The sequence below is a fragment of the Aegilops tauschii genome, chromosome 3 (assembly GCF_002575655.3).
Source record: "Aegilops tauschii subsp. strangulata cultivar AL8/78 chromosome 3, Aet v6.0, whole genome shotgun sequence".
Taxonomy (NCBI): Eukaryota; Viridiplantae; Streptophyta; class Magnoliopsida; order Poales; family Poaceae; genus Aegilops; species Aegilops tauschii.
Genome location: NC_053037.3, coordinates 302063930 through 302085539, shown reverse-complemented (window position 1 = coordinate 302085539; position 21610 = coordinate 302063930).

The window sequence follows — 21610 nt, the reverse complement described above, 5'->3', positions numbered from 1 at the left end:
GGAGGGACCAGCCTCGTGAGGACCGTCCTCAAGGCAAGGCTAGCGTCCCTCCGCTGCGACCACCGCCAAGAAGAAACGACGATCATCACCAGGACGAGGGGGCTGGGGGCTTCCAGGAGCCGCGCGCCATCGCCTGCATCTTAGGTGGCGCTCAGGCCCCAGCCTCCCAGTGCATCTTCAAACAGTTCGCTCGTGAGGTGAACGCGGCCCTCCCCAGGCTCGAGGCCATGCGCCCACTCACATGGTCCAAGTGCACCATCACCTTCAGCTCATCCGATCAGCTCAAGTGCGCGGCAACTGCCGGCGCCCTCCCAATGCTCTGCTCGCCCATCATCAGCAACGTCCTTGTCACCAAGACCCTCATCGATGGCGGCGCCGGACTCAACGTTCTCTCCATCAACACGTTTGACCGCCTCCAAGTGCCATATGATTAGTTGTAGCCGACCAAGCCCTTCTCAGGAGTAACCGACGGCTCCACCACCCCGATAGGGCAGATCCGCCTCCCTGTCACCTTTGGCAAGCGCGACAACTACCACACTGAGCTCATTGGCTTCGACGTCGCCCACATTCGCCTTCCGTACAACACCATCCTCGGGTATCCAGCCCTAGCCAAGTTCATGGCAGTGACTCATCATGGTTACAACGTTCTCAAGATGCCAGGGAGCTGCGGCGTCATCATGGTAGCCTGCGAAGAGAAGGACACGGCGTGCTCTCTCGAGCGTGCCTACCAGGCTGCGGCGGTCGAGGTCCCAGACAACGAAGGCACCATTTACCCTCCTGAGGCCGTCCCCAAGAAGAAAAAGCAGCTGCTCCACCAAGGGCCTCAGGAGAGCGGCGTCTCCAGCGGCACCACCACAGAACCTGCGCCCGCAGATGGGGTGCCTCCCTCCCTCGCATAGGAAGGCGCGCCCGACACCCTCCTCAAGCTGGGCTCGGGGGGTCTCTTCTGTAGGGCCTCGGACCTAGCCAACGTCATGAGGGAGGCGCTCGGGCGCCACGTGGAGGCATGCTTCACCGCACGCTTCCCTCATCAAGGCACAAGGCACGAGGTGCCTGGTGCTCAGGAGTTCATCACCAAGACCACCAAGGAGCTTCAAGAGGCAAGATTCATGCGCAGCGACCGCCGCCCACCACCTGGCGCAGCTCCTTGTCCTGGCGCGGACGACGAGCTGCGCGTCTGCATCGACATTCCAGGGCTCAACAGGGCCGCACCTCAGGAGCGCTTCTGGCCATCGCTCGTCGGTCGGTGTGAAGGTCCACCTCACAGCTATGTTCGCATGCCTTTCGGCTTGCTGAACGCGACTGTCACCTTCCAGCGCCACCTGGAGAGCATCCTGGCGGCCCAGGGAGCTAGGCACCAGGCGGTCTTGGCAGAGATGGCAACGGTCCTTCATGAGCCTCCCGGCCTCCGAGAGCATCCTGAGGCTCATGATCCTGGCAGCTCGTGAGGAACAACTTCTTCAACACGCGTCTTTAGCTACCCCAACACATCATCGACAACGGTTCCAGGTGACATTTTCTGGTTTACTCAGCTGGGAGCGCCCCTCAGGCTGCATCATTCCCAGGTCGCACGGGCCTGTCCCTGCGACGTGTATCCTTTTGCATCTTTAGCTTACTCTGTTGGGGGTGCCCCTCGGGCTGCATCATCCCTAGGCCGCATGGGTCCGTCCCTGTGGCATGTATCATTCTTGCGTCTATCTGAACTAGCTTGCCTTCTCCTATGGGCCACCTTATGATTATCAGCTGTCAGTCCGGCACTTCGATGCCATGAACGTCGTACGCCCTTGCAAACCCACCCGCGACCGCCTCATGATTAAGGACTGGCACGGCGTATGTGCTTGGGTCAGTCCCTGCAGCGTCGCTAAACCCAAGAGGTTGAGCTCTGGCTCGCGGGCGAGCTCCCGTGTACGTCACCTCCCATGGCCCTTGGTGCTTGGTCCTCACATGATCTAATCACGGGCAGGTGAGCGGGGGCGCGCGACCCGGTGCCTCGTCACCACGGGAGCCGCGCGCCGGCTGTCCTTCTTGAGGACTTTTTGCATGAGAAGACTGGGCACGACATCTGTGCTCGGGTCCGTCCCTGCAGCATCGATAAACCCAGCCACTGAGCTCTGTCTGGCGGGATAGTCCCATTCACGCCACCTCCTGGGATTGTTGGTGTCTGGCCTTCTCATGTGATCACCTCAAGAGATTCATTCGGCGCAGGTCACCTAACCATCTCGCAGGATCACCACAGCTGCCAAGAACCAAGATCAGGCGCAACCCGCCTTGAGGTAGGGCCTCGTGAGTCCTGTGCTGGCTCACGAGTGCTCAGACACACCTCGTCTAGCCCTGCCATGCAAGCCACGTGTCAGGGCGGGGTTGTACATGCCCCGGGGGCTTCACTCAGAAGGAGCCCCCACCCACGCACCAGTGGAAGCACCATGCTCCACGCTGGCAGTCGACACTGTCGAGGAGCGGCTATGCCCATGCAAGTGCAGAAGCGCTAGGCTCCACGTTGGTGATAAACAACTGGGGGCGGCCCCATGGCCATACCAACCCCAGGGAGCCCCCGGGCTCAGTGTCCAGCCTCATCGCAACGCTTCCCCTCGGGCGAGTCGCAGGGGGGGGCTGGGCACGGGGGCTACGCTCGGGTCACACCCAAGCGTACGCCACCCTGCCAGGTCCCTCGGACCTGGTCGTCGCGTGCCCCTCCCGAGCGGGACCTCGGTGAGGACAGGTATGGAGGTCTGTTCGTACGTTAAGGGGGACTCCTGAGCATCACGCCTCAGGAGCCTAACTGGCCCCGTAGACCCTCACCCCTTGGTCTCGTCCTGGCGATCCGGACGACCCAATGGCGGCCGAGGCATGCGCGGAGCCGGGCCCTGCCGACACAGAACGCTAAGGCCTACTCTCACATTTCTTTCCCATAGGCTGTTTGAACGTCAAGGGGGACTCCCGAGCGTCGCGACTCAGGAGCCTAACTAGCCACGTAGCCCCTCACCCCTTGGTCTCGTCCTGGTGATCCGGACGACCTAGCGGTGGCTGAGGCATGCCCTGGGTTGGGCCCTGCCGATGCAGAACGCTAAAGGCAACGGGAAGGAAATCGCAGAATCCTAATAAGTTATTACAAAACATACTATTCTTCAACTACCAAACATAAATTTTAAACGCCTCCACGAGGCATGGTGCATGTTGCAAGAGAAAAAATTGGAAGAGGCACCGTCAGTAAGCCCCCTCGTCAGCCTTAGGCGCTGCCATCGCCCGTGAGGACCGCTCCTTCGTTGACGGTGTTGCCATCGCCTGCGCCGTCCGCCGGAGCCGCAAGGCCAGTGGCACCATCAGTCGGGGGCGCAGGGTCGATGGCAAGGAACTTCTTCAACAGAGGCTCCACCTGGTCCTTCATGGCTTCGGCAGCAGCTCCGTAGCTTTCTTCGTCCATGGGCTTGAGCAGGACGCCGAGTTCAGCGTCAGGGTCGCGAAGATGAAGGTGGCGGAAGACGCGCGTCAGAGCTGAAGAGGAGAGCGCGCGGGCTTCCCCCTCCACCATGGGGCCGATCCCGTTGACGATGCCGTCGAGCGCCGTGACAAGCTGAGGGAGTAGCTGGGCAGGGCCTTCATCATCAGTCACCAACGGCTTCTCCAAGCCCTTCTCGTAGAGCTCCTGCAGTGCCTCATGGGACCTCAGCTCAAGAGATTTGAAGGCCACGCGATCCTCGGCAAGAACCTTCACCTTGGCCTCCAGCTGGACCTTCTCCGCCTCCACCTTCTTCTACAGCTCCTCTAGGCGGCTGCGTTCTGCGGCCTGCGCCCTCGCTGACTGCTCCAACTCGGCGTCACGGCCGGCGACCGCGTCTTCTCGGGCCCTCATCTTCTCCTCCCACGCCTGGCGATCTCGAGCCTCAACCGTGCGCTCGTTGCGCATGGTCTCCAGCTCGGCCTCCGCCAACCGGCAATGCTCCTGGGCGACCTCAGCATCTTTCAGCGTCGCGTCACGGTCGGCAGCGGCCAGGCCGGTGGCCTGCTCGCCCTCCTTGGAGGCCACTATGGCCTGGCTCCAGGCCGCCCTGACGGACGCGTCGGATCGCAGCCACGCCGAGTTCAACTCCAGGCGCCCTGACGCCAGGCGATGGTCGGCGCCCTAAAGATCGTCCTGGAGCTAGGTCAGCGCGGAAAGAGCCTCCCCCAGAGTGCCAGGCAAGGCAGAAGGGTCATGGCCCAACGGCGCGACAGGAGGAGGAGGAGGCAACGTCAATGCCAAGACCTGCGAGTTGGCAGCAACAGAAGAATTTGGGGGCTCCTGAACCTTCGGAACCTCAGCAGGCGAGTGGGCAGCGGGCACCTCCGGAGCCAGCTTGCCAGGAGGTCGCCTTCTCCTGAGGTTGGGCTTCCGAATCCCACGAGGATGTCCCGGCCGCTGAGGCGCGAGGGTCCCCACCGTCCTTCTGCGCGAGAGGAGGCGCGGCTGCAGCAGGCTGCTGAGCCCCATGGGTCGCGGCCGCCTCCCTCTTTTTCTTCGCCGCCAGCGTTAGCCTGATGGTACAAGGGAGAAGCGTCAAGAAGCAGCAGCAGAAGTAGCAGCAGGGTCGGGCGAGGTACTCACTGGTCTACGGCAGCATACGCCCTCGGCCTCTTCTGAAGCACCAAGCCCGGAGGCCTCGCGGCCAGTGGCGTGCTACCTCTTGAGCACTGCATTGGTTTTCCCTTGAAGAGGAAAGGGTGATGCAGCAAAGTAGCGTAAGTATTTCCCTCAGTATTGAGAACCAAGGTATCAATCCAGTAGGAGGCTACGCGCGAGTCCCTCGTACCTACACAAAACAAATAAATCCTCGCAGCCAACGCGATAAGGGGTTGTCAATCCCTTCACGGTCACTTACGAGAGTGAGATCTGATAGATATGATAGGATAATATTTTTGGTATTTTTGTGATAAAGATGCAAAGTAAAAGAAAAGCAAAGGAAATAACTAAGTGTTGGAAGATTAATATGATGAAGATAGACCCGGGGGCCATAGGTTTCACTAGTGGCTTCTCTCAAGAGCATAAGTATTTTACGGTGGGTGAATGAATTACTGTTGAGCAATTGACAGAATTGAGCATAGTTATGAGAATCTCTAGGTATGATCATGTATATAGGCATCACGTCCGAGACAAGTAGACCGACTCCTGCCTGCATCTACTACTATTACTCCACTCACCGACCGCTATCCAGCATGCATCTAGAGTATTAAGTTCATGAAAACAGAGTAACGCCTTAAGCAAGATGACATGATGTAGAGGGATAAATTCATGCAATATGATAAAACCCCATCTTGTTATCCTCGATGGCAACAATAAAATACGTGCCTTGCTGCCCCTACTGTCACTGGGAAAGGACACCGCACGATTGAACCCAAAGCTAAGCACTTCTCCCATTGCAAGAAAGATCAATCTAGTAGGCCAAACCAAACTGATAATTCGAAGAGACTTGCAAAGATAACCAATCATACATAAAAGAATCCAGAGAAGATTCAAATATTGTTCATAGATAATCTTGATCATAAACCCACAATTCATCGGTCTCAACAAACACACCGCAAAAAGAAGATTACATCGAATAGATCTCCACGAGAGAGGGGGAGAACATTGTATTGAGATCCAAAAAGAGAGAAGAAGCCATCCAGCTACTAACTATGGACCCGAAGGTCTGAAGTAAACTACTCACACTTCATCGGAGAGGCTATGGTGTTGATGTAGAAGCCCTCCGTGATGGATTCCCCCTCCGGCGGAGCTCCGGAACAGGCCCCAAGATGGGATCTCGTGGGTACAGAAGGTTGTGGTGGTGGAATTAGGTTTTTTGGCTCCTCATCTGATCGTTTGGGGGTACGTAGGTATATATAGGAGGAAGGAGTACGTCGGTGGAGCAACAGGGGGCCCACGAGGGTGGAGGGCGCGCCCTGGGGGTAGGCACACCCCCTACGTCGTGGCCTCTTGGAAGCTTCTCTTACGTAGGGTCCAAGTCTCCTGGATCTTGTTCGTTCCAAAAATCACGCTCCCGAAGGTTTCATTCGGTTTGGACTCCGTTTGATATTATTTTTCTGCGGAACTCTGAAATAGGCAAAAAACAGCAATTCTGGGCTGGGCCTCCGGTTAATATGTTAGTCCCAAAAATAATATAAAAGTGAACAATAAAGCCCAATAATGTCCAAAACAGAAGATAATATAGCATGGAGCAATCAAAAATTATAGATACGTTGGAGACGTATCAAGCATCCCGAAGCTTAATTCCTGCTCGTCCTCGAGTAGGTAAATGATAAAAACAGAATTTTTGATGCGGAGTGCTACTAGACATAATTTCAATGTAATTCTTCTTAATTGTGGTATGAATATTCAGATCCAAAAGATTCAAGATAAAAGTTCATATTGACATAAAAATAATAATACTTCAAGCATACTAACTAAGCAATTATGTCTTCTCAAAATAACATGGCCAAAGAAAGTTCATCCCTACAAAATCATATAGTCATGCTCCATTTTCGTCACACAAGAATGCTCTCATCATGCACAACCCCGATGACAAGCCAAGCAATTGTTTCATACTTTAGTAATCTCAAACTTATAAACCTTCACGCAATATATGAGCGCGAGCCATGGACATAGCACTATGGGTGGAATATAATATGATGATGGGGGTTATGTGGAGAAGACAAAAAAGGAGAAAGTCTCACATCAACGAGGCTAATCAATGAGCTATGGAGATGCCCATTGATTGATGTTAATGCAAGGAGTAGGGATTGCCATGCAACGGATGCACTAGAGTTATAAATGTATGAAAGCTCAACAAAAGAAACTAAGTGGGCGTGCATCCAACTTGCTTGCTCACGAAGACCTAGGGCACTTGAGGAGGCCCATTGTTGGAATATACAAGCCAAGTTCTATAATGAAAAATTCCCACTAGTATATGAAAGTGATAAAACAAGAGACTCTCTATCATGAAGATTATGGTGCTACTTTGAAGCACAAGTGTGGCAAAGGATAGTAACATTGTCCCTTCTCTCTTTTTCTCTTTTTTTGGGCCTTCTCTTTTTTTATGGCCTTTCTCTTTTTTTCCTTTTTTTATATTTTTTTAATTCCTCACTTGGGACAATGCTCTAGAAAATGATGATCATCACACTTCTATTTATTTACAACTCAATGATTACAACTCGATACTAGAACAAAGTATGACTCTATATGAATGCCTCCGGCGGTGTACCGGGATATGCAATGAACCAAGAGTGACATGTATGAAAGAATTATGAATAGTGGCTTTGCCACAAATACTATGTCAACTACATGATCATGATAAGCAATATGACAATGATGAACGTGTCATGATAAATGGAATGGTGGAAAGTTGCATGGCAATATATCTCGGAATGGCTATGGAAATGCCATAATAGGTAGGTACGGTGGCTGTTTTGAGGAAGATATAAGGAGGTTTATGTGTGAAAGAGCGTATCATATCACGGGGTTTGGATGCACCGGCGAAGTTTGCACCAACTCTCAATGTGAGAAACGGCAATGCACGGTACCGAAGAGGCTAGCAATGATGGAAGGGTGAGAGTGCGTATAATCCATGGACTCAACATTAGTCATAAAGAACTCACATACTTATTGCAAAAACCTACAAGTCATCAAAAACCAAGCACTATGCGCATGCTCCTAGGGGGATAGATTGGTAGGAAAAGACCATCGCTCGTCCCCGACCGCCACTCATAAGGAGGACAATCAAAGAACACCTCATGTTTCAAATTTGTTACATAACGTTTACCATACATGCATTCTACGGGTCTTGCAAACTTCAACACAAGCATTTCTCAAATTCACAACTACTCAACTAGCACGACTTTGATATTATTACCTCCATATCTCAAAACAATCATCAAGCATCAAACTTCCCTTAGTATTCAAAATGAAAGCTGAATAAAACTATTGCTTATTGATGATTTGGTGCGGCATACAAGAGTATATATGAGGGTACAAACTGACTTGGGGTAGGGGTACAAAACTAACTTGGACTAGAAGTCGTATACCATAATGACTACTCTAACATCCCCCCGCAGTATCAACGGCAGGCTCGACGACATTGAGACTGAAACAGATATCTTGAAACGGCTTAGTAGGCAGTGCCTTGGTGAAAATGTCAGCAACCTTTTCACGAACAAAATGAATATCAATCTCAATATGCTTTGTGCGTCGGTGTTGAACTGGATTGCTGGTCATGTAGACTGCTGATATGTTGTCACAGTAGACAATAGTGGCCTGCTCAATAGGCCTGTGTAGCTCGGAGAGTAACTGCCGAATCCAGATTGTATCTGCAACGGCATGTGCCACAGCGCGATACTCAGCCTCGGCCGACGAACGTGAGACTGTAACCTATCTTTTCGAAGACCAAGAAATCAAATTGTTACCAAGAAAAACACAAAAACCGGAAGTGGACCTTCGAGTGTCAAGACAACCAGCCCAGTCTGCATCAGAGTATGCGGTAAGCGAGTTTGGAGAAGAATTATTGAGGTGGAGACCATTATTGAGAGTTCCTTTTAAATACCGAAGAATGCGTTTAACATGATTATAGTGAGGAACCCGGGGATCATGCATATAGAGACATGCTTGTTGAACAGCAAAAGAGATTTCAGGACGAGTAATGGTGAGATATTGGAGAGCACCTGTTAGGCTACGATAGAGAGTAGGATCGGAAAAGGGTTCACCGGTAGCCGAAAGTTTAAAACTAGTATCGACAGGAGTGCGAGATGATTGACAGTCAAGCATACCAACACGATTAAGAAGATCAAGAATATACTGGCGTTGGGAAAGAAAAAGGCTGGTGGAATCTCGAACAACAGCAATGCCTAAGAAATGATGAAGGAGTCCTAGGTCAGTCATAGAAAATTCAGATCTAAGAAGAGAGACAATATGATCTAAGAACTTTTGAGAGGAGGCGGTAAGAATGATATCATCTACATAGAGAAGTAAATAGGCAGTATCAGAAGTCTGATGATACACAAAAAGAGAGGTGTCGGAGAGAGATGGAGTGAAGCCTATTGTTTGAATGAAGGAGGAGAAGCGTTGAAACCAAGCTCGTGGGGCCTGTTTAAGACCGTAGAGAGATTTCTGAAGAAGACATACATGAGTTGGAAAGGATGGATTTTCAAAACCCAGAGGTTGCTGGCAGTAGACAGTTTCTTGAAGGGAACCATGGAGGAAAGCATTTTTAACATCAAGTTGGTGAATGGGCCATGAAGAGGAGACAGCAACACTAAGAACGGTGCGAATGGTGCTAGGTTTAACAACAGGAGAGAAGGTTTCTTCGTAATCAATTCCTTGTTGCTGAGAAAAGCCACGACAAACCCACCTGGCTTTATATCGTGAGAGGCTCCCATCGGAGTGGAACTTTTGGCAGAAAATCCGTTTGCCAGAAACAATATTTGTATTGGGAGGACGAGGAACAAGTTGCCAGGTGTTGTTTTGAAGTAAAGCATTATATTCTTCTTGCATGGCAGCGGCCCAATTGGGATCAAGTAGAGCAGTTTTGTAATTCTTTGGAAGAGAAGTGAGAGATACGGAGGTATGAAGGTTTAGGCGGTCTTGGGGTTGATGAAATCCTGATTTGGCCCTAGTACGCATGCGATGATCATTAATCGGGGCTGCTGTAGGAATAGCACGAGGGGGTAAGGTGGGTACTGGTGAGTCCGGCGCAGCGGAAGAGTCGGACGAAGGAGTAGGGCTGGGTGGTGGAGTGGGAGTAGGGGCCGGGGGTGTTGGGGAGGGAGCAGGGGTCGGGGGTGTTGGGGACGTCTCGGGTGGGGTGAGTGTATGGTTGGGATTGGCTATGGTGGGTGTTAATGGTGGTGGTGAAAAGTTGTGTTCGGCAGGTAGGGGAGTATATAGTTGGAAAGGACGGGGAGAGGGGGTGTTTGCGAAGCTAGGGGTGTTGGATGGTGTAGTAGTGCGTTGTGAGAAAGGAAAAATGTGCTCAGCAAACGTGACATGACGAGAGACATGAACGTGTCCGGTGTGAAGGTCGAGACAGCGATAGCCTTTGTGCTTGTCAGAGAAGCCGAGAAAAGCACATGGGATAGAGCGTGGTGACAATTTATTTGCAGAAGTGGCGTAGGCATTGGGAAAATAGAGACAGCCGAAAACACGAACCGCGGAGTAGTCGGGGTGAAAAAGAAAGAGGGAATAATAGGGAGTAGTGTTGGGTTCAGTTTTAGATGGTCGAATATTTAGAAGGAAGTTGGCCATGTGTAGGGCTTCAGCCCAAAACTTGGGAGGCATAGATGATTGAATGAGGAGAGTGCGAACTATATCATTGAGGGTGCGAAGAGAGCGTTCTGCTTTACCATTTTGAGGGGAGGTGTAGGGACATGAGAACCTAAGCAGGATGCCATGTTGTAAGAAGAAAGTACGATTTTTAATGTTATCAAACTCGCGACCATTGTCACATTGGATAAAGCGAATTGGGAGGAAGAAGTGAACAGACACATAGCGTTGAAAATTAAGGAAAAGAGAATGGACCTCGGATTTGTTGCGTAGAGGAAAAGTCCAGACAAAGTGGGTGAAATCATCTAGGATAACAAGGTAGTATTTAAAACCCGAAACACTTGCAATGGGAGAGGTTCATAAATCACAATGTATTAATTCAAAGGGATAAGTGCTACAAGAACTAGAGGAACTAAAGGGAAGACGCACATGTTTGCCTAATTGACAAGACTCGCAAAACACAGAATTATGAGAGTCCCTATTATGGTAAATTCACTAAGCATAGAAGCAAAGACGGCGGGGTTGGGATGGCCCAAGCGATGATGCCAGAGATCGACGGAGGCCAGCATGGATGTTGGAGGGGTGGCAGCAGGAACTCCATTAAGAGAATAAAGATCACCGGAGCTATTGAAGCGAGCGATCTCGGCCTTGGTCAGGTAATCCTTCACAGATAAACCAAAAGGGTCAAATTCAGCCGAAACTAGATTGTCGCAAGTAAATTGGCGAACAGAGATAAGATTTTTAATGAGGGCGGGTGCAACTAGAACATCGCGAAGTAAAAGAGGTTTGGTGGAAGAGGGAAGTTGAGCCTGACCAACACAATATATAGGAATAGATGATCCATCTCCAAGGATAATGGAAGGGAAAGGAGATTTAGTGCAAGAAGATAACCAATTACTAGATGCAGACATATGACTAGAGGCCCCTGAATCAAAGATCCAATCCGTACCTGAGTTTCCTTGTGCAGCAAAGTTATTCATGGCCTGGAGAAAGGCAGCTTGATCCCAGCTCGGCGTCGCAGGTGAGGGTGGCGTCGGAAGCAGTGCCGGCGGATACGATGGTGAAGGCAGTAAGGCCGGCTGGGGAGTGTAGTAGGCATTGGCCGGCTGTGGTGGGGGTGGCGTCGGGAGCACGGCCGGCTGAGGTGTGTAGTAGGCGCCGCCTTCGGTGCTGTAATGACCATAAGGAGCATACGTCGGGGCGGCGTGATAGGCATTGGCCAGCTGTCGGGGGTTGAGAACCCCGGGAGCACCAGTAGGCGGCCGAAGGCCGGGTTGCCAGGCACCTGAGTATGCCGGCGGAGCACCGAGGGTGGACGGAGCGGACCAGGGCATGGGCCATGCTTGAACAAGCCCCGTCCAAGGATCATGAGGAGGCCGCCATGCAACCGCAGATGGAGCACTGGTGGGTGGTGCAGGACTCGGTGCTGGTGATGTCGTAGGCGGAACCGAACGAGTCGACGGCGGCCTGTAGATAGGGTTTTTGCCGCGGTAGTTCGGACTAGGACTCCAGCCTGGGGGCGGTTGAACAGATGACGATGCGGACGGCTCGGCGGCAGGAGCCGGCCTGTAAGGCGGCGCTGGTGTAGACGGCAGAGGAGGATGAGCCGCAGCATGAAAGACCTTGGGGCGAGAGTCCTTGCGAGCTTGTGTTTCCGCCGCGAGTTGTAGCAAGGAACGAACTTCAGCAAAGGTAGGAAGGGGCCGTATCATCGGTATGAACGAGGCTTGCTTGTCAAAGTCTTCGCTGAGGCCGACGACGACGATATTGATTAGCTGTGAGTCGCTAATTGTATCGCCGAGTTCGCGGAGCTCATCACCAATGGTCTTAAAGCGCTGGCAGAACAGGTTCACCGGGGCGTCTCCTTGCACCATATTGCGAAGCTCGGTGTGGAGAGCGTTTTTCCGAGCGTCGGTGTTGCTTTGGAAGAGCTGACGGAGGGAGTGCCAGATGTTGGTAGCGGTGGCGCCGTCGTGATCGAGCATATTGAAGATCTCGGTGGTGATGCAGGTGTAGAACCACTGGACGATCGCGAGATCGTCTTTCAACCATTGCGGATCGTCGGCGCAGGGAGGACAGTTGGCGGCGACATGCGAGCGCAGGTTGCAGCGGCCGAGGTGGAGATCGAAGAGATGTCACCAATGGTAGTAGTTGTGGGCGGCGAGATCAAGAACTATGGGGATGTAGGGGCTGACGTCGGAGATTGTGTCAGCAAGAGATATTGGTGCGGCGAGGATGGGTGCAGGGTAGTTTTGTGGAGCTATGGTGAGGGCCGAGAGAGAAGTGGCCGCGGCGTTGGCAGCCTTGGCGATGAGTGCGGCCCGGCGCTCGAAGTAGCCGGGCGGCGGCGGCGGCGGTGGCGTTGGCGGAGCCATACCCTAAACCCTGGGACCGGTATCTGATACCATGAAAGCTGAATAAAACTGTTGCTTATTGATGATTTGGTGCGGCATACAAGAGTATATATGAGGGTACAAACTGACTTGGGGTAGGGGTACAAAACTGACTTGGACTAGAAGTCGTATACCATAATTACTACTCTAACACAAAACACTCATAAGAAAGTTTTTACTAAACTTGAATACCTAGCATATTAGGATTATTTAAGCAAATTACCATGCTATTTAAGACTCTCAAAATAATCTAAGTGAAGCATGAGAGACCAATAGTTTCTATAAAACAAATCCACCACCGTGCTCTAAAAGATATAAGTGAAGTACTAGAGCAAAACTATATAACTTAAAAGATATAAGTGAAGCACATAGAGTATTCTAATAATTTCCAAATCATGTATGGCTCTCTCAAAAGGTGTGTACAGAAATCATGATTGTGGTGAACTAAAAATCAAAGACTCAAATCATACAAGACGCTCCAAGCAAAACACATATCATGTGGTGAATAAAAATATAGCTCCAAGTAAAGTTACCGATGGAAGTAGATGAAAGAGGGGATGCCTTCCGGGGCATCCCCAAGCTTTGACTTTTTGGTGTCCTTAGATTATCTTGGGGGTGCCATGGGCATACCCAAGCTTAGGCTCTTGCCACTCCTTGTTCCATAATCCATCAAATCTTTCACCCAAAACTTGAAAACTTCACAACACAAAACTTAACAGAAAATCTCGTGAGCTCCGTTAGCGAAAGAAAACAAAACACCACTTCAAGGTACTGTAATGAACTCATTCTTTATTTATATTGGTGTTAAACCTACTGTATTCCAACTTCTCTATGATTTATAAACTATTTTATTAGCCATAGATTCATCAAAATAAGCAAACAACACACGAAAAACAGAATCTGTCAAAAACAGAACAGTCTGTAGTAATCTTTAACTAACGCAAACTTCTGGAACTCCAAAAAATTAGCCAAAACAGGACGACCTAGACAATTTGTTTATTGATCAGAAGCAATTGGAATCAGTATTGTATCACGTTCTGGTGATTTTTAACAATTGTTTTCGTGAATAGAAAGTTTCTGGAAATTTCTGCAAGATCAAATAAGTATCATCCAAGAAGATCCTATAGGTTTAACTTGGCACAAACACTAATTAAAACATAAAAAAACATCTAACCAGAGGCTAGAACAAATATTTATTCCTAAACAGAAGCAAAAGCAACAAAACTAAAAATAAAATTGGGTTGCCTCCCAACAAGCGCTATCGTTTAACGCCCCTAGCTAGGCATTGATAATTTTAATGATGCTCGCATAAAAGACAAGAATTGAAACGCGAAGAGAGCATCATGAAACACGTGACAAACACATCTAAGTCTAACATACTTCCTATGAATAGGCATCTTATAGAAAAACGAATTATCATAGCAAGCAAAAACTAGCATATGCAAGGAAGCGGAAAGGAACAATAGCAATCTCAACATAACGAGAGGTAATTTAGCAACATGAAAATTTCTATAACCATATTTTCCTCTATCATAATAATTACATGTAGGATCATAAGAAATTCAACAATATAGCTATCACATAACATATTCTAAACACGATCCACATGCATGCGAAGTTGACACTCTTCCAAAATAGTGGGATTATCATTAACTAAAGTCATGACCTCTCCAAGCCCACTTTTATCAAAAATTTCATAAGATTGATCAAAATCCAAATATGTGGGATCTAAAGTTTACACTCTTCCAAACCCACTTTCAATATTATTGCAAACACTATTATCAATCTCATATTCATCATGGGGCCTAAATAAATTTTCAAGATCATAATAAGAATCACCCCAATCATGATCATTGCAACAAGTAGTAGACATAGCAAAACTAGCATCCCCAAGCTTAGGGTTTTGCATATTATTAGCATGATTTACATCAAGAGAATTCATAGTAAAATCATTGCAATCATGCTTTTTATTCAAGGAGCTATCGCGAATCTCTTCATAAATTTCTTCATCATAATTTTCAGATTCACGAACTTCAAGCAAAACATCATAAAGATAATCTAGTGCACTCAACTCACTAGCAATAGGTTCATCATAATTGGATCTCTTAAAGAGATTAGCAAGGGGATGAGGATCCATAAACTTTTAGAAAGCGAAGATGCAAGCAAAAAGAAGGCACATGGTAACACAAGATCGAACGGAAGGAGGGCGAAGAAAAGGCAAAGGGTGAAGTGGGGGAGAGCAAAACGAGAGGCAAATGGCAAATAATGTAATGCGGGAGATAAGGGTTTGTGATGGGTACTTGGTATGTTGACTTTTGCGTAGACCTCCCCGGCAACGGCGCCAGAAATCCTTCTTGCTACCTCTTGAGCACTGCGTTGGTTTTCCCTTGAAGAGGAAAGGGTGATGCAACAAAGTAGTGTAAGTATTTCCCTCAGTTTTGAGAACCAAGGTATCAATCGAGTAGGAGGCTACGCGCGAGTCCCTCGTACCTACACAAAACAAATAAATCCTCGCAACCAACGCGATAAGGGGTTGTCAATCCCTTCACGGTCACTTACGAGAGTGAGATCTGATAGATATGATAGGATAATATTTTTGGTATTTTTGTGATAAAGATGCAAAGTAAAATAAAAGCAAAGTAAAAAGCAAAGGAAATAACTAAGTGTTGGAAGATTAATATGATGAAGATAGACCCGGGGGCCATAGGTTTCACTAGTCGCTTCTCTCAAGAGCATAAGTATTTTACGGTGGGTGAACGAATTACTGTTGAGCAATTGAAAGAATTGAGCATAGTTATGAGAATATCTAGGTATGATCATGTATATAGGCATCACGTCCGAGACAAGTAGACCGACTCCTGCTTGCATCTACTACTATTACTCCACTCATCGACCGCTATCCAACATGCATCTAGAGTATTAAGTTCATGAAAACAGAGTAACGCCTTAAGCAAGATGACATGATGTAGAGGGATAAATTAATGCAATATGATAAAAAACCCATCTTGTTATCCTCGATGGCAACAATACAATACGTGCCTTGCTGCCCCTACTGTCACTGGGAAAGGACACCGCAAGATTGAACCCAAAGCTAAGCACTTCTCCCATTGCAAGAAAGATCAATCTAGTAGGCCAAACCAAACTGATAATTCAAATAGACTTGCAAAGATAACCAATCATACATAAAAGAATTCAGAGAAGATTCAAATATTGTTCATAGATAATCTTGATCATAAACCCACAATTCATCGGTCTCAACAAACACACCGCAAAAAGAAGATTACATCGAATAGATCTCCACGAGAGAGGGGGAGAACATTGTATTGAGATCCAAAAAGAGAGAAGAAGCCATCTAGCTACTAACTATGGACCCGAAGGTCTGAAGTAAACTAATCACACTTCATCGGAGAGGCTATGGTGTTGATGTGGAAGCCCTCCGTGATGGATGCCCCCTCCGGCGGAGCTCCGGAACAGGCCCCAAGATGGGATCTCGTGGGTACAGAAGGTTGCGGCGGTGGAATTAGGTTTTTTGGCTCCTCATCTGATCGTTTGGGGGTACGTAGGTATATATAGAAGGAAGGAGTACGTCGGTGGAGCAACAGGGGGCCCACGAGGGTGGAGGGCGCGCCCTGGGGGGTAGGCGCGCCCCCCTACCTCGTGGCCTCCTGGAAGCTTCTCTTATGTAGGGTCCAAGTCTCCTGGATCTTGTTCGTTCCAAAAATCACGCTCCCGAAGGTTTCCTTCCGTTTGGACTCCGTTTCATATTCTTTTTCTGCGAAACTCTGAAATAGGCAAAAAACAGCAATTCTGGGCTGGGCCTCCGGTTAATAGGTTAGTCCCAAAAATAATATAAAAGTGAATAATAAAGCCCAATAATGTCCAAAACAGAAGATAATATAGCATGGTGCAATCAAAAATTATAGATACGTTGGAGACGTATCATGGCGCCGGCGCGCAAACCCCTGGGGCTGACGAGGGTGCGGTGGCCAGATCTGCAGCAGTGCAGGCCGGCGACGAGCCGGCTGCACCGCCTCGAGGAATCAGCGCCGACCTGGCCCTCTTGGGGACCCCGGTCTGCGGCTTCTTCAGGGAGGGGTGAGGGAGTCCTGGATTAGGGGGTCCCCGGACAGCCGGACTATATACTTCTGCCGGACTGTTGGACTATGAAGATACAAGACTCAAGACTTCGTGTCGTGTCCGGATGGGATTCTCCTTGGCGTGGAAGGCAAGCTTGGAAATACGGATATGTAGATCTCCTCCCTTGTAACCGACTCTGTGTAACCCAAGCCCCCTCCGGTGTCTATATAAACCGGAGGGTTTTAGTCCATAGGACAACAACAATCATACCATAGGCTAGCTTCTAGGTTTTAGCCACTATGATCTCGTGGTGGATCAACTCTTGTAATACTCATATCATCAAGATCAATCAAGCAGGAAGTAGGGTATTACCTCCATCGAGAGGGCCCGAACCTGGGTAAACATCGTGTCCCCCGCCTCCTATTACCATCCGCCGTAGACGCACAATTCGGGACCCCCTACCCGAGATCTGCCGGTTTTGGCACCGACATTGGTGCTTTCATTGAGAGTTCCACTGTGCCGTCATCGTAAGGCTAGATGGCTCCTTTGATCATCGGCAAGATGCGATCCAGGGTGAGGTTTTCCTCCCCGGACGTATCTTCGTATTCGGCGGCTTCGTACTACGGGCCAACTTGCTTGGCCATCTGGTGCAGATCGAGAGCTATGCCCCTGGCCATCAGGTCAGGTTTGGAAACTTGAACTATATTGCCGACATCCGTGGAGACTTGATCTTCGACGGATTCGAGCCCATGTCAGGTGCGCCGCACAATCACGACGAGCATGATTTAGCTCTGCCGTCGGACAGTGTTCGGGAGATCGCACTTGCAACTACTCCGGCCCTCAATCCGGAACAAATTGCGCCATCTGAGGATGGGTGGATGGACTCCACCATGGAGGCCGCACACTCAGCGGCGATAGAACCGAATACTGACTTCACCTCCTCCGAGACCCGAGTTGCCGGACCATTGGATTCGTCCCCGGCCATGGGCTCCGAGCTGCCTGCGTCCGTGCCTATCGAATCCGATTGGGCACCAATCATGGAGTTTACCTCCGCGAATATCTTTCAGCACTCGCCCTTTGGCGATGTGCTAAACTCGTTGAGGTCTCTCTCCCTATCAGGAGACCCTCAGCCGAACTATGTCCGGCTAGAATGGGATGCGGACGACGGAGAAATTCGCTCCCCACCCACCACCCACTTAGTAGCCACTGTCGACGATTTAACCGACATGCTCGACTTCGGCTCCGAAGACATCGACGGTATGGACGACGATGCAGGAGATGAACAAGAATCACCGCCCACAGGGCGCTGGACCGCCACCTCATCATATGACATATACATGGTGGACACCCCCAAAGAAGGGGATGGCGACAAGACAACGGAGGATAATCCCTCCAAGAAGCAATCCAAGCACCGGCGGCGCCGCTCTAAGTCTCGCCATAGCAAAAGCAGAGATACCAGCACAAGAGACAATAACGCTCCGGATAGTGCCGAAGACGATGATAATCCCCTCCAGCCAGACCTCGAGCAGGAGGAGGAACAAGCTAGCCCTCCGGAACAAGCAGCAGACGGAGAATCAGAGGATGACAATTACATGCCTCTCTCCGAAGACGAGGCGAGCCTCGGCGACGAAGAATTTATCTTGCCTGAGGATCCCGTCGAGCAGGAGCGCTTCAAGCGCTGGCTTATAGCCACAGCAAACAGCCTGAAGAAAAAGCAACAACAACTTCAAGCTGATCAAGATCTGCTAGCAGATAGATGGACTGAAGTCCTGGCGGCCGAAGACTATGAACTCGAGCGCCCAACCAAGAGTTACCCAAAGCGCAGGTTGCTACCCCAACTCGAGGAGGAAGCATTGAAACCTACATCACCAGTGTATGATGCGGCTGATCGGCCACCTCGTGGCCGAGACAGAGAGGCTTATCAGCCCGAAGTACAGCCCGCACCCCGCCGCCATTCAAACAAAAATACCAAGGCCCGGGGTAACACGCGGAACCTGCGAGACGAATTGGAAAACAAAGAAAAACATGCAAGATCGATCTACGGATCACGGGGGCGCGCCCCAACGCGGGACGATGACCGTCACGCCGGATATGCTAAAAGCTAATCCGGCCGGGCCGAATACAGCAGACAGGACTCGTATGAACTGCATCATGATATATCCCGGCACAGAGGCGCCGCACACCCCCTATGCTTCACTGATGAAGTAATGGATCACAAATTCCCAAAAGGGTTTAAACCCGTAAACATTGAATCATATGATGGTACTACAAACCCCGCGGTATGGATAGAAGACTTCTTCCTCCACATTCACATGGCCCGCGGGGATGATTTACATGCCATCAAGTATCTCCCGATAAAACTCAAAGGGCCGGCTCGGCATTGGCTCAATAGCTTGCTGGCAAACTCCATCGGAAGTTGGGAGAGCCTGGCAGACGCATTCCTGGACAACTTCCAGGGCACTTATGTGCGACCGCCGGACGCTGACGATTTAAGTCATATAACTCAGCAGCCAGGGGAATCGGCCAGGAAATTCTGGACCCGGTTCCTAACTAAGAAGAACCAAATTGTCGACTGTCCGAATGCAGAGGCCTTAGCGGCATTTAAGCATAATATCCGCGACGAATGGCTCGCCCGGCACCTCGGCCAAGAGAAGCCAAAATCCATGGCAGCCCTCACGACACTTATGACCCGCTTTTGGGCGGGCGAGGATAGCTGGTTGGCTCGTAGTAACAATACAGCAAGCAAACCTGGCATAGCAGAAGCCAGGGATAGCAACGGCAAACCACGACGCAACAAACACAAGCGCCGCAAATATGGTGAAAACGCCGAAAATACGGCAGTTAATGCCGGGTTCAGGGGCTCAAAGTCCGATCAGCGGAAAGGGCCACCCAAAAATAACAATCCGGGTCCATCCAGTCTGGACCGCATACTCGATCGCCAATGCCAAATTCATGGCACCGCAGGAACGCCAGCCACCCACACCAACAGAGAATGCCGGGTCTTCAAACAAACCGGCAGGGTAGGCGCCAAAGATGGAGAAGGGGGGTCTCAAAGCGATGATGGCGACGAAGAGCCCAGATCACCGAACACAGGAGGGCAAAAGAAATTTCCCCCGCATATTCAATCGGTGAATGTGGTAAATACCACCCAAATTACCAACTCAGACCAGATATGCACTCTTAGGGATGCCGACTTAATGGAACTAGTCGTCCCACAATATAAACTAGGGCCGGTCACCTTCAACCGCAGGGATCGTCTGGTTAACGCCAATCAGGGCAATCCAGTCGCACTAGTCCTCGACCCAATAATTGGCGGGTTCCACCTCACTCGAGTCCTTATGGATGAAGGCAGCAGTCTAAATCTGCTTTACCAGGACACAGTGCGCAAGATGGGCATCGATCATTCGGCGATCAAACCCACTAAAGCCACTTTCAGAGGCATTATACCAGGTGTGGAAGCCAGCTGTACAGGCTCCATTGCCCTTGAGGTAGTCTTCGGATCACCAGAAAATTACCGTACCGAAGAGTTAATCTTCGAAATCGTCCCTTTCCGCAGTGATTATCAGGCACTGCTAGGACGAACCACGTTCGCTCGATTCAACGCGGTGCCACATTATGCCTACCGTAAGCTCAAGATGCCCGGTCCACGCGGCATCATCACGGTTAGTGGCAAGGCCGAACCTTCCCTCAGCACCAACAAATACACCACTGCCTTAGCAGTAGAAGCAACGAGTAGCACCTTGCAGCCGAACCTCGAGCTGACGTCCAGGCTCCCGGACACCGACAAGGGACTCCAAACTACTTCACGGAAGGATAGCCCGGCTCGTCCAGAGCTCAATTAAACACTCCGGCGAAGACCAGGACAGGCCACATTCAGCGGCTCAACCGCTCTCCGGCACGCAAATATTTCTTACATTTCCTTCGCAGGTTCACCTTCGCGCCGACCAGGACGGGCTATACGGAGACAGCTTGAACGCGCAAGGGAATCCTTAGACATTCCCCGCAATGACCATCCGGCTATATTACGGATCCGCACTCGGCCTCTTCCCCCCTGGTCTCAGCAGGTTCCGCAATCATATTCCTTTTTTTTATCACATTACTTGTACTCATACGCATAGACGTACTATTCAAATACAACATATGGATTCATATGACGTTTACCTGCTGTTATTTCTTATTGACATTCTTTTGTCAAATGGCATCCGTACATAGCGATATGCCTTAAAATATGCCAGGGGCTTCGTTTTACCCATAACACGGCAATAAAGTCCGAACACCTTCATGGAAGTTCGGCACCCTGAACCTATAGCATTATATGCATCAGCTCCGAATCATGTCTTGGGTCAATAGTTGGGTTTGCCCGGCTCCCATGTTTTGGTACCTTACGTTCCGCTATATCGGCTAAGGTAGCACTGGGAGAACTACTGCGATTGTGTCCCGGTTATTCCGGACGAGCACCTTAGTAGAGAAAGCCGAAAACTGACTGTCATGATACGGTGAGAGCTGGTAAGCTGTTCGAGAGGTCACAAAATCTTTAAGGATTTTTCCCGCATAATGCCATAACCAATGCATCATGTGATGAATCGGTTTTTCCTCCGATCAGGTGCTTATAGAGCCCCTAGTACGGTCTTCCGAACACCCGGGGTTGCGCCTACCTTTTTAAAGCTCCTATGGCTAAGTGAGAGTGATAAAGCCCTATAGTCTGATTGCCTGGTTTGTTGTGCTGAGCACCTCCTTCGAAGGACCCAAAACTGGGATAAAGAGTGCTCAGGTTTATCCCGAACACCCCCGTACTTCTTACGTGGGGGCAGAAGCCGACGACTGGCCAACTCTCATGTTTAACATATAAAATGGCCGCACAGGAGGGTAAACATTTATA